The following is a 13,063-nucleotide window of genomic DNA, read 5'->3' on the forward strand; positions in this document are numbered from 1 at the left end:
TGTGGTAACTTACTGGCAAATACTTACTCTAAGGCAATCGGCAAAGTACTCTTACGATTTCTGCTAACCCAAAGGAAACCACAAGCCAGTCTGTCTTGGGTAGTTCCTGTGATCTTTCTCATACCAACAGCTGATGCCTTTTTTTTTTTTTTTTTCCCTTCCTGTGATGCTGTAGCTACTTCACTTGGACAGCTTCATGCCTGAAAATCAAGCATTCATGCTGGTTTATGTGAGAAACCACTTTCTGCAGATAATTTTTGGTGTATTGGCATGTTATCTGATACTTGGCTTTCCATCTTCCTTGGTAAATGTACAGGTCCAATTTATTTATTTATTTATTTATTTATTTATTGTAGCGTTTACATAAACTTGAATGCTGGTGGCATTTCCAGCAGTTTGGAAGCTGCAGCTTCCATTTTGTTAATCTCACCTCTGCAGTTTTATTTATTTATTTATTTAGCAGAACTTAAGCTTTTAGATGTAAAGCTTCTGAAGCTTTGTACAACAGTGGTATGATACTGTATTGTTTAAACCAGATTTCCTAATATATGGCCAGTGTAGATGGGGCTGAACCATATTGCCTAATATGACATATTTTCCAGATGGCTTTGATGGACTGGGCAATTTGCACATTAAGTGATGATCTGAACTGCATTTTAGAGAGTTTGCATGTGCAGCTGATTCTAGCTGTGGTAAAAGACGAGCCATGCATTTTCTTGATGGAGTTGCTCGTGTCAGCTGGATTTGGAACAACTGGGAGATTCAGCCACTCCTATGGAACTTAAATAATGATGATGATGATAATAATAATAATAATAACAATAATAAACACTTGACTTTAGAAGTGATGGCTGGTGTTTCGTTCTTCCTCTTGAGTGCTACGTAAGGGTAGCAGTGTTCAATTTGGGGACTTATTTTAATTCTCAATATTTCCACACAACTCTCTCCATCTAGAAAAAACCCTTGTTGTCAAGAATACACAAGTGGCTTGGCTTTCACTGAGTGGCAGTCCTGGTTCTGGGGTTTTGTTGTTTTTCTTCTGAAGTGTACTGGAAGGATGGATTATTTAATTGTTTTTATTCACCCATGCTGAGTTTGAATGTAGGCAAAAATCCCATCCTCTGCCTCCTTTGGAAGTGCTTTGGCTGGCCATTTTCATTTCTCTCCCAGAAGAGGGATTTTTCTGCTTACAAACTGGATTTCACAATCACAGAATCCATTTTCCAGATGTTTGAGTGTACTCTTTCCTAATGTGTTGAGCGCATTAACAAAAAAAAGTAATGCAGTTTGAAGAGTATGTTATAAAGAGATTCACCTGAACCCATCTGTAAATTATTATGTCTTCATTATAATACAAGCAAGCCTGTTTGTCTTGTAAAAAGGAATTTATTACTTAATTAAGTTTTAATTTTCCAACCAGTGGAAAAGTTGCATGACTTCATTTTATTTTGGAGAGGGAAAATAATTTTAAATCAGCAGGAATTATAGATAAAATACTACAATGAAGGGAAGTGGAATTCACTTTGTAGCCGATACTGTGTTTATCCAGAAATGTGAGGCTTTGTTTATAGCAAAATAAAAACAAATACCTTTCATTTTGCAATTGAAGATTAGAACTTGCTGCCTCATTTCCTCAGTAGTTTGTGGTAGGGTGGGTTTATTTTTCTTTTTTTCTTCTTTTTTCCCCAATCACAGTACAACTCTTTGGGGCAAAATACCTAGAAACTGAGTTTCTGAAACCATGATTTTCAGTGCTTAACTCTGGTTGTGGTTTCGTTGTTAGTTTAAATTGTTGTATTCAATAGAGCTCAACAGAGCTGTCGATAGAGGAGTACTGCTTCCTCTCCATTTTTCTCCATTTTATACCAAAACTACTTTTAAATCATTTGCACAGTAAGCTGTCAGGAACTGATCCTGCTGAAAAGAGATTTTTTTTCTTGATTGGCTTAATCTTTGTCACCAGCCTGAAATTGAGTTGGATTTGTATACTCATGAGACAGCATGTATATTCATTTGGGTGCATTTTATCATTACAATGGGTTCAACAAGCTTTGCCAGTTGATACAGAAGCAATGTGAAAGTGTTCAGTAACAGACCACTGACTTTCCATCATGGCCCTTCATGCTTGAGGCTTGCTCCTGCCTTGTTTTTTATGCAAGTCCATGAAGTTGCGATGAATCAGACTTTCTTTGAAGGAGGTATTTTTAACCTAGAACACCTTAACAGTTCCATTTTCAATGTGGCCCTACAAAGAGTTATACGTTTGGCAGAGTGAAAACGAGAGCTGGTAGACTGCAAAGAGGAGACTGGAATGAGGGCTGGGAGACCCTTAAATGGTTGTTCTTGTTTGTTTTCCTTTTTTATTATTATTACAATTTTTTAATACAAGAAAATACACGTAACATTATCGTTGCACATGGTGCTAGTGGGGAAAGTAGTGGTTGTGTGCATTTCATTTTCTTCACTCTCCTCAGTCTGCCTCCCACTGGCTTTCAGGGAAGCTAATAGGTATTATTGGGTGACCAGTATTCATAGGAACTGGCTTGCTTATACTCTAATGATAGTTAAATTTAATGTTGCTGCAGGTGAGATTTTGGATGGTGTGAGGTACACTCTGTTTCTCTAACCAAAGACCATGGGCATTCTGAGAAACTTATATAAATAGAGGTTTTATTTAGTGCCTGTAGCTTTCATCTTTGGACCTTAGAGGGTCCCATTTTTATTTCTGCCTTTTTTTTTTTTTTTTTTTTACTTCCTTTGGCTAAAGTCCCTTGTTTGTGATTGAAATGGAAAAACCAACAAATGTGAAATCCTGTATCCTGCTGGTACTGCTTTCCTGTTGAAGTAGTGTCACATAAAGGCTTATGTTCAGATTTTCGTGCCTACTGCTTCCTTACCATCATTCTCAGTGTGATTCTTTTAATCTTTCATGAACCTGGAATTTCAGGCTATTAAGGGTGAAAATGTTGCTTTGCAGAGTGCTTGAAATCAAAGCAGAAGCATGAGGACAGCACTGTGAACAGTACGAGAAAGCATGTTTAGAAGCATTGGTGTCTAGCTTGTTGCTGAATCAAGCCTGATACCTTTTTTTTTCCACTTGGCTGTTTTATACATCCCTTGTAATCATCTCGTTTTATAGAGGATTTGCAAAGACTTAGTCTTGGAAACTTCCAAAGAAATCTAGACAATTGAGATATACTAAGAAAATGAATGAGAAACTGTGAATTAAGCAATGCAAGATGGGATGTGTTCTGTCCCCCTCTTTACCGTCCTGAAGAGAGCATTCAATCATTGATGTGTTTGAGACTGATTTTTCATGTCATGAGTCAGTTACTGCAGTGGAACTTGGCTGAGTAGTTTCAGGAAACTGCCCTGTTTGTTTCTATTTTAGCAAGACCCAGCAAGCCATCTAGGTGTCACTACTGTATTTAGAAGGGGGTGGCCAATGGAAGATGAACTTTCGTTGGTCCAGTTCTTTCATAATACAGAGTATTTATAATATGGTGCAAAAGGTGGGAACCCATATCTCTGCTGCAGCCATTGTGACCCTTCCCAGGGAGCATCAGCTTTGGCAGGGCTCCTGGGGAGAGCCATGCACTCCCAGGCAGCAATTTGGTGAGAGAGAGACCTCTGCCAAGCCAAAAGAGTAAGAGGAAGCAGCTGTGGAGCCCCATCCTATCAGCCATTTCTGCGAGTTGCTCAGCCTTTACAAGGCTCCCACCACAGTGTCTGATTACTAGAATGCCATTTCTCCAGCAAAATAAACCCATTTTTGTTTCTTCAGGTGGCTCTTCCCTTGAAAAAGCCACCTTACTGGAAGAAAATGATTTTTAGGGTAGGGAAGGGCTTTGAATGGCTATTCCTCAACTTGTGAGGCATGCTTTTTGCTTTCCAGTGAGGCAGAAGATTTGCCTGCCTTTCCAGGTAGGACCCATAAATGATGATGCTCTCCTCTACAATCTCTGCAGCTTCTGGGATACTGAAATGTAACACAGATGAGGTTGAATCCTGGAAAAAAGGCAGATACAAAACAGAATGTAGCCTTGAGTCTTACTTTTGATGCTCTTGAGTGGAGCAACTTTTGTTTTCAGCATTCAGAAAAAGCTACAACTGTGGTGTTTCACCTCAGTTTGATTCTAGTTGCTTTGACTAACTTAATGGAAGTGAAACGAAGTATTTTTGGTTTAGATGAAGGAAGGAAAAGACTTCTTATACTCCAAGGAATAACATGGATTGCATCAAAGTATGAAATAAGTGTTCGTGGCATTTCAGTATTTCATGCCATCTTAAGATCCTATATTTTCAAATGTAATCTTCAACTGATTTTTGTTATAATATAAACTTGATGAGAGAATATAGTATTAAGGAAAACAATAAAATGATAACAGTAAATCTTTACAGTGTTAATGGATGTCATTTATGGAACCTTTTGCTCAAAAGATGAAACAATAGTTTGTCTTCAGCAAATAGGTCCAAATGTGGAGGAATTCCTTTCAATATTTTTCTAATTTAAACTAGGATGATACATCCAGATTGATTACTACATTTTTTTTGGTTATGAGCAGATTTGCTTTCTATTGTGCTCTGGAAGACACGGTGTAAATAAAAAAAAATCCTCCCTTTTTATGGTAGCTAAATGTTCACATTTGCATAAACAGTAGTTTATGGCAGAACTCAGGAAACAGTCTGTCAGCAAGACACTCAGGAAGGTAAAGGTCAGTCAATATTATGCAGTTAAAAATATCTCTAGGTCTTCTGGAGCTCTGGGTGAGCGGCAAAGCAAGATTTGGTAACTTTCTAATACGAAATAAATAATGAGATAACAGGAAATCTGAGTGTGAATGTTGACTCCTTTTCATTGCCGCTACTTGCATGACTGCCTTAATGCTGCAGCTGAAGTGAGTCAGGAGGCCTAGCTAGTGTGGTTAGAAGCTGCTGTAGGTATTTGCAACAGGCAGCTGGGAGACGCTCTCAGCTGTACTAACAGCTGTTTAATAGACTCTATCTGTAAGTTTTTGGATCTCTAAAATTATGCTAAATCTGTTCTCTTTCTTTATATACAAAAAAAAAATAATAAATAAATAAAAGTATAAATTTCTTTAGTCAAGAGAAGCAAGCTTGAAAACTTGAGATGAGTTCTGGTTTGCCTGGAAGAACCTTGATAACGGAGAGCTGCCATAATCTGACTCAGTGCCTGTGTTTGTGTTCTGTTCAGGATATTTGGTGTAGTAGAAACAATAAAACCATCAAAAGTGCACAGTAAAACAAATCTGAGCTTATTTTGGCTTGGGGTTAACTAGACATTTAGTACAGCTGAATTTTTTATCTGATTCTGCCAGCTTTAAGTTTACCAGTGAACAAGGGTTTGTAATTGTTTTAAGCTGTGACTTGATGGATGTGTTTGTTTAAAAGAAATACTCAGAATTCTGCTATGTAGTGTATCCTATATCAAGTAGAGTTTTGTTCTTTGTGACTGTTATAACAAAAAAGGCCAAGAAATGCAGGTTTATGCTAGAGCCTATTCTTTTTTTTTTTTTCTTTTTGGTGGGCTGCAAGTTACTAGATTTCAATATTCTGCCTACTTTGTATTTTCTTCTATATTTATTTATTTATTTATTTTTCTGCCCATAGGAATGGAAAACAACCCCACATTGCATCAAAAAATGGCTTATACTCTTACACATTATTGTGCAGAAATCAATTTAGAAAAATATTTGGGTACATGTTAGGTTTTCAGGAGGATCCAGATCTATAGCCAGTAAGTGGCCCACTCATGTCTGTAGGTCATGTGTCCTCAAATCAGTGTTATATGAGAAAGCAATGCCACAGTATACTCTTACGTTCTTTAGGTCACGTGGGATTGTTTCTTAAGAATTTGGTATTAAAGTATATTCCAAAAATATGCTTTTGATGAAATTAGAAGTTGACACATTGTTTTATCTTTTGACTTACTAGTCTGGTTAAAATACAACTTCTTAAAGGTCTAAAGTGCTGTATTTCATTTCATGTCTTTACTATAAACAATAAGACCTCTTCTAAACCAATACCTCATAATTAAACAAACTTGTGAGTAATATTTCACCTTAGGTAAAACCTGTACTTAAGAATTTTCCATTGTGTGTAGTGAGAAGGGACTTTGTAGAGGTTCATTCAACTAGATTTTTTTTTTTAATAATATTTTAAACTTGTTCCTGTTTGCTTGTATTTTTTGGCAGCAATTTCAGTCTTAAGGCAAATATTTAAAAGAAATCAATTTTCATGCCAGTAAGCAGTAAATGAGTTATCTCATGTGAGCTTTACCACAGGTTTCCTCAATAAAGTGAGTATGATGGCTCTTTCAATGCTGAATACTCTGTTAATACATACATATATACAATACAGACAGAATAGCTACACCACATCTGTAAAATACAGGCATATGTGACTGTCAGTATATTGTATTTCTTATAGTTAAAGCCCCTTGAGAGACATAAACTACTGAATAGCATAGATAAAGACAAAGCTAAACGTTAAATTGTAAGGACAAATACAAGTTTAGACTACCTATTTAATATGTGCTTTATATAGTGACAGTAAGGGTTTGGTAACACTTAGCACCACATTGCACATCTTTTACATTGCTTTTTAACATTGTCATCCTCATTACCCAGTTACTGACTTTTTAATTCATTTATGTAAATGAGCTTTTCTAATATGTGATTCTTCAGAATAATACATAAACCTTGTTGACCTTCAGGAGAATGATTTTCTGAATCAGCCAGCATAGGTGGTACTTCGTGGTACTTTTCTCCGTTCTGTGCTCTTCTACTCTGGGATTGCACCAAGGCTGCAGAGGACCTTTGGTGTCCTAATACTGCTATTTACACACTACAACTTTCTCACATTAAAATGTAGTTGAAGAAGCAATGCATTGTCTTAAAATGTTAAACATAATTCTTTTTTTGACTGTTTGACTTCTTGGGCTATAGGCCCTGAATGAGACGTGCAAGTGCAGTTTGTTGAATATTTTCTTAGTTTGAATGAAGACAGACCAAGAGATCCCCAGTGGCATATGTTGGCAAAGCAGTTTTTGTGATGTCTGTGCTTTGCAAATTATGCAAAGAGGCCAGTTGAGGTGACATCTTTGCACATGACCTGAAAAGTGAACCTGAGTCCTCAGCAGCCCCAGCTTACTCATTTGTTTTCCTGATCTTAAAGCCCCCCAAGTGTTGGGTTCCACTTGGCTGCGTCTGCAGAGCCGGATCAAATGCACCATCTTGCCACTTCCAAGAGTTAAATTCATTTCTAAATTTAACTTTACATGCTGTCCAACTGGATAATTATTCAGTATTCTGTAACCAGGAAAGAACAACTTTTCCTCAGCACTGCTCCCTTCTGTTGTCCCCATCAGGGCTTTTGCTTGCAGTTTCTTTGGCACCAGGATTTTCATTCTGACCTTTAAGCCAGAAACTGGCACTGCTGTGCAGGACTGCGGTGAGGAGCCGGAGCTGTTTCCTTGGGGCTGGGAAGCTACCAGGAGGGCAGGTCTGTACTTCCGCAGTTCCATATTCCTCTCTGATAACCACATCAGACAGTCTCTTTTTTTCATTTTTAATACATAAGAAAGCTTTAACCTCCTCCTGGTTTCAAAAGGCCTTTGGCACATGAGAGTGATTTTTATTTGTGGTTTTATGCTGGTTCTGACTGGGGTGCTCTTTGTGGCTGTGTGGTTCTAGCAATCAAGTTTCAATTTGTTTTGTTGGCAAATGCTTAAGGCACAACAGAAATTTTCTGTATATGTAAATAGAAGTATTTTATTTTCTTCTAATTCTTAAACCTTTGTGAAGATTTTCCATATCTCCAAACTTTAATGTTTCAAATGTGCACTCTGTGTTTATGTGTTGATTCCTTTTATCTTTTTGGATTGCAATAGAAAATACTTGTGCATGTCTATCACCGCTTAATAGTGACAAGCAGGTTTTTTTTTGTTTTTGTTTTAATCCCCCTTCATTCTTAAAAGAGAAGTTATAAAAAACACTTGCAAACCCTTAGGTAGGGAAGGATCATTATCAAAGAAAATGTGCAATTGTAAAGAGATCGATGAGGTAGAAGCTGTGTGTGTGTTCATGTTAATTAGAAAAGTACTGCAGCATATACTACTGATCTTTCCCTTTTGTAGCCACACTCTAAATAAGCAAAGTTGGTATAGACAGTATTTGCCATAATGATGTCCTTCAATCTTAAGTTAAAAAAAATGTGCAAATTTGTCATGTGTCTTTTGATAGAAAGGAATGAATGTTTTCTGACATAATGTCTGGGACCCTCACAAGTCCCCTGTCTGCAAAGACTTCCACACTCACATGCAACATGCTGCTCCACTCAGCTGAGAGGATTTACTTTCACTAAGCAGAGGTGTGTGTATGCACACAGGTTGTTACAGGAACAGAACTTTCAAAGAAAATCCCTGTGTGAATCTCTGCAAGATCACCACAACAATGTTGGGTACAGGGAATCACAAAAGCATTTTCCTTCTGCAACTTGTTGTAATGCTGTGTACTTTTGTGCCTTGGATGATCCTACTTTTAGCAGAATGGGTGGAGTAAATAGTGGCACTTTCAAAGTGTCTGTAGGATATGGATTTTATTTGAGGATCAATAAGAGTTTATATTTGTGTAGCTTTTTGCAGATTTTGCAAACCATCTTTTGCAGGATTGGGGGAAGATTGCGAAATTGCTTAGAAAGGATATGATCAAAGTAAACAGTGTAACACACTTGCGTTATACACATTAATAGAAATACTTAACTGATGGAAAAGACCTCAGCATTGTGTAATAGCAATGATATGTTGCATTCCAAGATCCCAAGGCATGTTACGGTCATTAATTAACTAGGAACAATAACTTCCTTTGATGACAAGTAGTGTTTCCCCCTGATGAGGCACAGAGGAGTAGATGCCTATCTAAAAGCCAAATGATACTGTTCTTAAAAGCTATTTCAAATGTGCTTTTATTTTTTTTAATTCACTTTCCTTTACAGGTGTGTTACATTTTTCTGTTTGCTTACTTTCTTAAATGTATCCTTGCTTAAATGTAGTCTTTCTCTGTTTGGCGATAGCCAAAGAGAGAGTAAAGAACTTTGCTCAGAGAGCAGAAAAGTATTCTGCTGTTATGAGTGAAAATTCAGTGTAATGTTTCAATGAAAAATGGGGAGCAAACACTTGTAAAAAGTGAATTTTCATCAAAAAACATATTTTCCCCTCTTATGAGAATAGTTACAAAGATTATATTTTTATACTTACTAGCATATAGTTGCTTTTAGTCTAAAGAAAGGATATCAACTAAAGTGGAAGAAGATGGTGTGGCATAAAACAAACAAAACAAAAGCCCTAACTGACAAAAGTTTTCTTAGGAAGGAAAAACACAGATAACGTCCTTTCTCCCTGAATAATCATTATTATGTTATCGTGTCTTTTGTTCCATGCAGCTTCAAGCTTATGCTTTCTTCCTATGCAACTTAAAGTTTAGCTAACAGACAAAATATTGTATATTGGATGTAGGTGTTGAGTTCTCAGGATAATGCGGTCTGCTCTCACAGACAGGAGGAGGTCAACACTGTGAAGCAAGAAGGAAACCCACTGAAGTTCCCCATTCTTCCCCCTCTGCAGAGGACAGATGGTTCTTGTGATTTACTTATTTTTAATAGCCCTTCATGGGATGCTAAAGGAATGTTCCAGCTGAAGAAAGCCAGTGCAGTAACACCATGAATCAATATGCCAGACTGATCCCTTCTAAAGAGGAAAAAAAAATGCAATCAGTAAGTTTTTCTGGTTTAGACTGGATAAAACAACGGCTGCTCTTGGGGCTGATAAAGTTTGGAAGCCTCTTTAACATGGTCTGCTTGAAAATCTGTTTTCTCAAATTATGTCCAAATACTCCCTGTGAGCTCCCAGTCCCACCCTTTTGTCCGGTGCTGAGCCCTGCACAGTTATGCAATGTGTCTTGTGAAAACTGCCTGCATGCCATTCCTAGTAGACATCAACCTGGATGTCAGAAGGCCAGGGCAATGTTGCTTTTCACATCGTTGTGGCTGTTTGTGAACAAAACCCTCTGAAAACTGCCTGTTCTGTGGGGAATTAATATGAAGGTCTTTTTGTTGTTCTTGGCTTGTTTTTGTTTTCAATCAGAGCAAATCAGTAAGCTCTCCTTTTTGATTCATGACTTTATGAAAACTGGTAATTGTAATGTGTTGACCTTAATAAGGGATGCCTTTGCTGAATAGGCTGATGCCAAGTGATGTCTTCATCAGAGCCTGTCCCCACCTTCTCTGCTTATAGCAACAGAAAAGGAAGGTTGTTCCTGGTATATAACCAACAGAGTGGACTGATGACTGACCTTACAAAGTTGAGTGGTTGAAGGAATGCTGTTCACACAGAATCAGTCACCCAAGATGGATGTTGAAGAAATATTGTTGTGCTGTTTTGGGTACGCGACCTGTCTCTAACAGCAGTCACTGATATCTCTTCTGAGACAGGCACATCCATGTGCAACATCTACTTTGTGTTAGCAATAAATCATGTCAAGAACTTCTGAATGTGTTTTTCCATTTTTATCTTCTCTTCCCACCTCCCAGACCTTTCCTGTTCTTTCTCCTGGGGGGATATTCCATTTTCTGATTGTAAGTGCCCCTTCTTTCAGTCTTTACTTACAGAGGAAAAACAAGTGAAGTACTTGATTCATTGAGTGATACATTTCATGTCATATTGATGTTAATCCAAGCTAACAGAGGAATCAAATTTGGAAAAGCTAGTTACTAATTGTTGACACACATAGTTAACATAGTAAAAATAAAGATCAAAACACTCCTGCCCCATAAAAACAAATAAACTTTAGTGCTCTTTTCTAACAGTCAGGAATTAATATAGCTGACTGCAACGTTGGGAGGAAGTCCAGTCAGGTCCTAAGCTGAGATGGTGATTTTACAAGCTCTCACAGGAATTATGCTGCATTGTAAGTCATTTTCAAAGCTATCTGTAGTGAGCAGGCAGCTTATCTAGGTCCTTATACAACCCTCTTTCCCAGGGAATTGAGTTGGTAAATGATCCCTTCCTCATCGGAGTAATAGTTTCCTCTCCTTTGTGGCATTTCCCATACTAGATTAATTAAATTCAAGGGACAGGGTCCTCATTTTTTGACTCTTCAGCATTTTTAAGTTGATATCTGCTATAAGGAAATTGCTGAGGAAGTGCCATTTCATAGTGCAAGGTAAAGTAGATTTGCATTATGCATCTGAGAAGACTTAATTTGATTGTATTTTTCTTCTCCTAGTTTAATGCTGTTGTCATGACTCATGCTATTTTTCAGACAACAGTTTTGTCCAGATAAAGGTATTTGAATTATGATCAGTGGAGAAATCAGTACGAGCACAATTTTAATAATAATTTAGACATTTTTACTGTCAGTACTTGTGTTCTTGCCTCACAGTGTGTTGCCGATTGTGCTTAACAGATTATTCTGAAACAAAGCATAGCATCACAGAATGATTTGGGCTGGAAGAGGTCTCTGGGTCCCTGATCCAACCAGCTGCCCAAAGCAGGGCCAGCTCTGAGCTCAGACCAGGCTGCTCAGGGGCTTATCCTTTTGGGTCTTGACAGTCCACAAGGATGGAGATTGCACTGCCTCTGGGCAACCTGCCCCATCGCCTAATTGCCCTGCATGAAGAAGTTTTATTTCATGTCCAATCTGAACCTCTCTGGTTTCTATTCATGTCTGTTGTCTCTCGGCTTCTAGCTGTGTTCCACCATTAAGAGCCTGGCTTAATTTCTTTGATTCTACCCTTCCTGTTGGGATGGGCAAGCTGCCCAAAGCTGCATCTTCCCCAGGCTGAACCAGCCCAGCTCCCTCAGCCCCTCCTCACAGGGCAGGTGCTCCAGGCCCCAGCTGTCTCAGTAGCCCCCTGCTGAACTTGTGACAGTTTGTCCATTACTTTCTTATAATGGGGGCCCCAAAATGGATGTGGCATTCTAGGTTCGATCTAAGAAGCCCTGAGCAGAGTGGATGATCCCCTCCCACAGGCTCCAGCCATGACCCCGCTGATGCAGCCAGGAGGCTGTCGGCCATCTTCGTTTCCAGGGCTCTGCCAGCTTGTGCCCAGAGGGCTGCCCACCAGGGCCCGGGGCCGTTCCTCGGAGCTGCTCCCCAGGCAGGCGGGCCCCAGCCCCTGTGCTGGCAGGGGCTCTGCCTGCCCAGGGCAGGGCTCCACCATTGGACCAGCTTAATTTCATGGAGCTCCTGATGGCCCCTTCCTCCAGGCTGTCTGTATTCCCTCTGGGCTGTGGCCTGTTCTCTAGTGTTTTGTATCACCCCCCTGCTCCCATCCCCCAGGCTGGGGTCAGCCGCAAACTGGGTAGTGCCCTTCATGATCTCATTCAGATCAGTGGTAAAGAGATACGAGTCCTGCCAGTTTTCCCTAATTACAGCAGTTAGCCCTGCCAGTGGGAAATCTGTAAGAAAATGTACCCTGAGCTTCCATGATCACAACAGAGAAAGACAGTGTGGATTAGAAAAATGCCTTTCAGATGAATAAATTGTCTTTTTTGTTTGTTTGTTTGTTGTTTTGTTGTTGTTGTATTTTCTAATACACTAGTTACTTCCCTACATGTGCATACTTGGACATGCAATGTATACATATATCCAAAAAGTCAGGATAGCATGGGATGACTATGTACCAAGACTGGTTTGCCTTTGTGTTCTGCCCTGAATTTCCTCCAGGTGTGTGAAAAAAGTTGCTTCATAGCTTTTGATTTCAGTCTTGTCTTTCAAATGAGTTCGTGAACTCTTTTGTAATCCTAATCTGTTTAGACTATAAGGAGTTGGAAATGGGAATCACATCATGCAGTGTAGTGCTTAGAAAAGTGAAGCTCAGATCACAGAGGAACTCTCTAGAAATAATTTTTAAAACTGGTATTATCCAAACATAAAACTTTGAGCCCTTTCCAGCCATTAAGTCTTATTCCTGAGCATTATTGTTTTAATCCTTTGGGTTAAATGTTGTAGGTATCATCACTGAATTGATGATATGCCTGGGT

At 38.8% G+C, this 13,063-nt stretch overlaps 1 protein-coding gene and 1 long non-coding RNA gene across 3 annotated transcripts in view; both read left to right on the plus strand.

Moving 5' to 3' along the window:
* The window catches only part of LOC308191029, an 84,817-nt gene extending 75,169 nt beyond the window's left edge, over window positions 1-9,648 (plus strand). The window contains exons 4-5 of the long non-coding RNA XR_013947656.1: window positions 176-304; window positions 9,574-9,648. This is a non-coding gene — a long non-coding RNA (uncharacterized lncRNA). The remainder of the gene's footprint in view (window positions 1-175; window positions 305-9,573) is intronic.
* PDE3A (phosphodiesterase 3A) overlaps window positions 1-13,063 on the plus strand; it is a 266,042-nt gene that overhangs the window by 82,960 nt on the left and 170,019 nt on the right. The gene's annotated exons all lie outside the window — the stretch shown is intronic.

This window comes from Anser brachyrhynchus (assembly GCF_964034855.1).
Source record: "Anser brachyrhynchus genome assembly, chromosome: 1".
Classification (NCBI taxonomy): Eukaryota; Metazoa; Chordata; class Aves; order Anseriformes; family Anatidae; genus Anser; species Anser brachyrhynchus.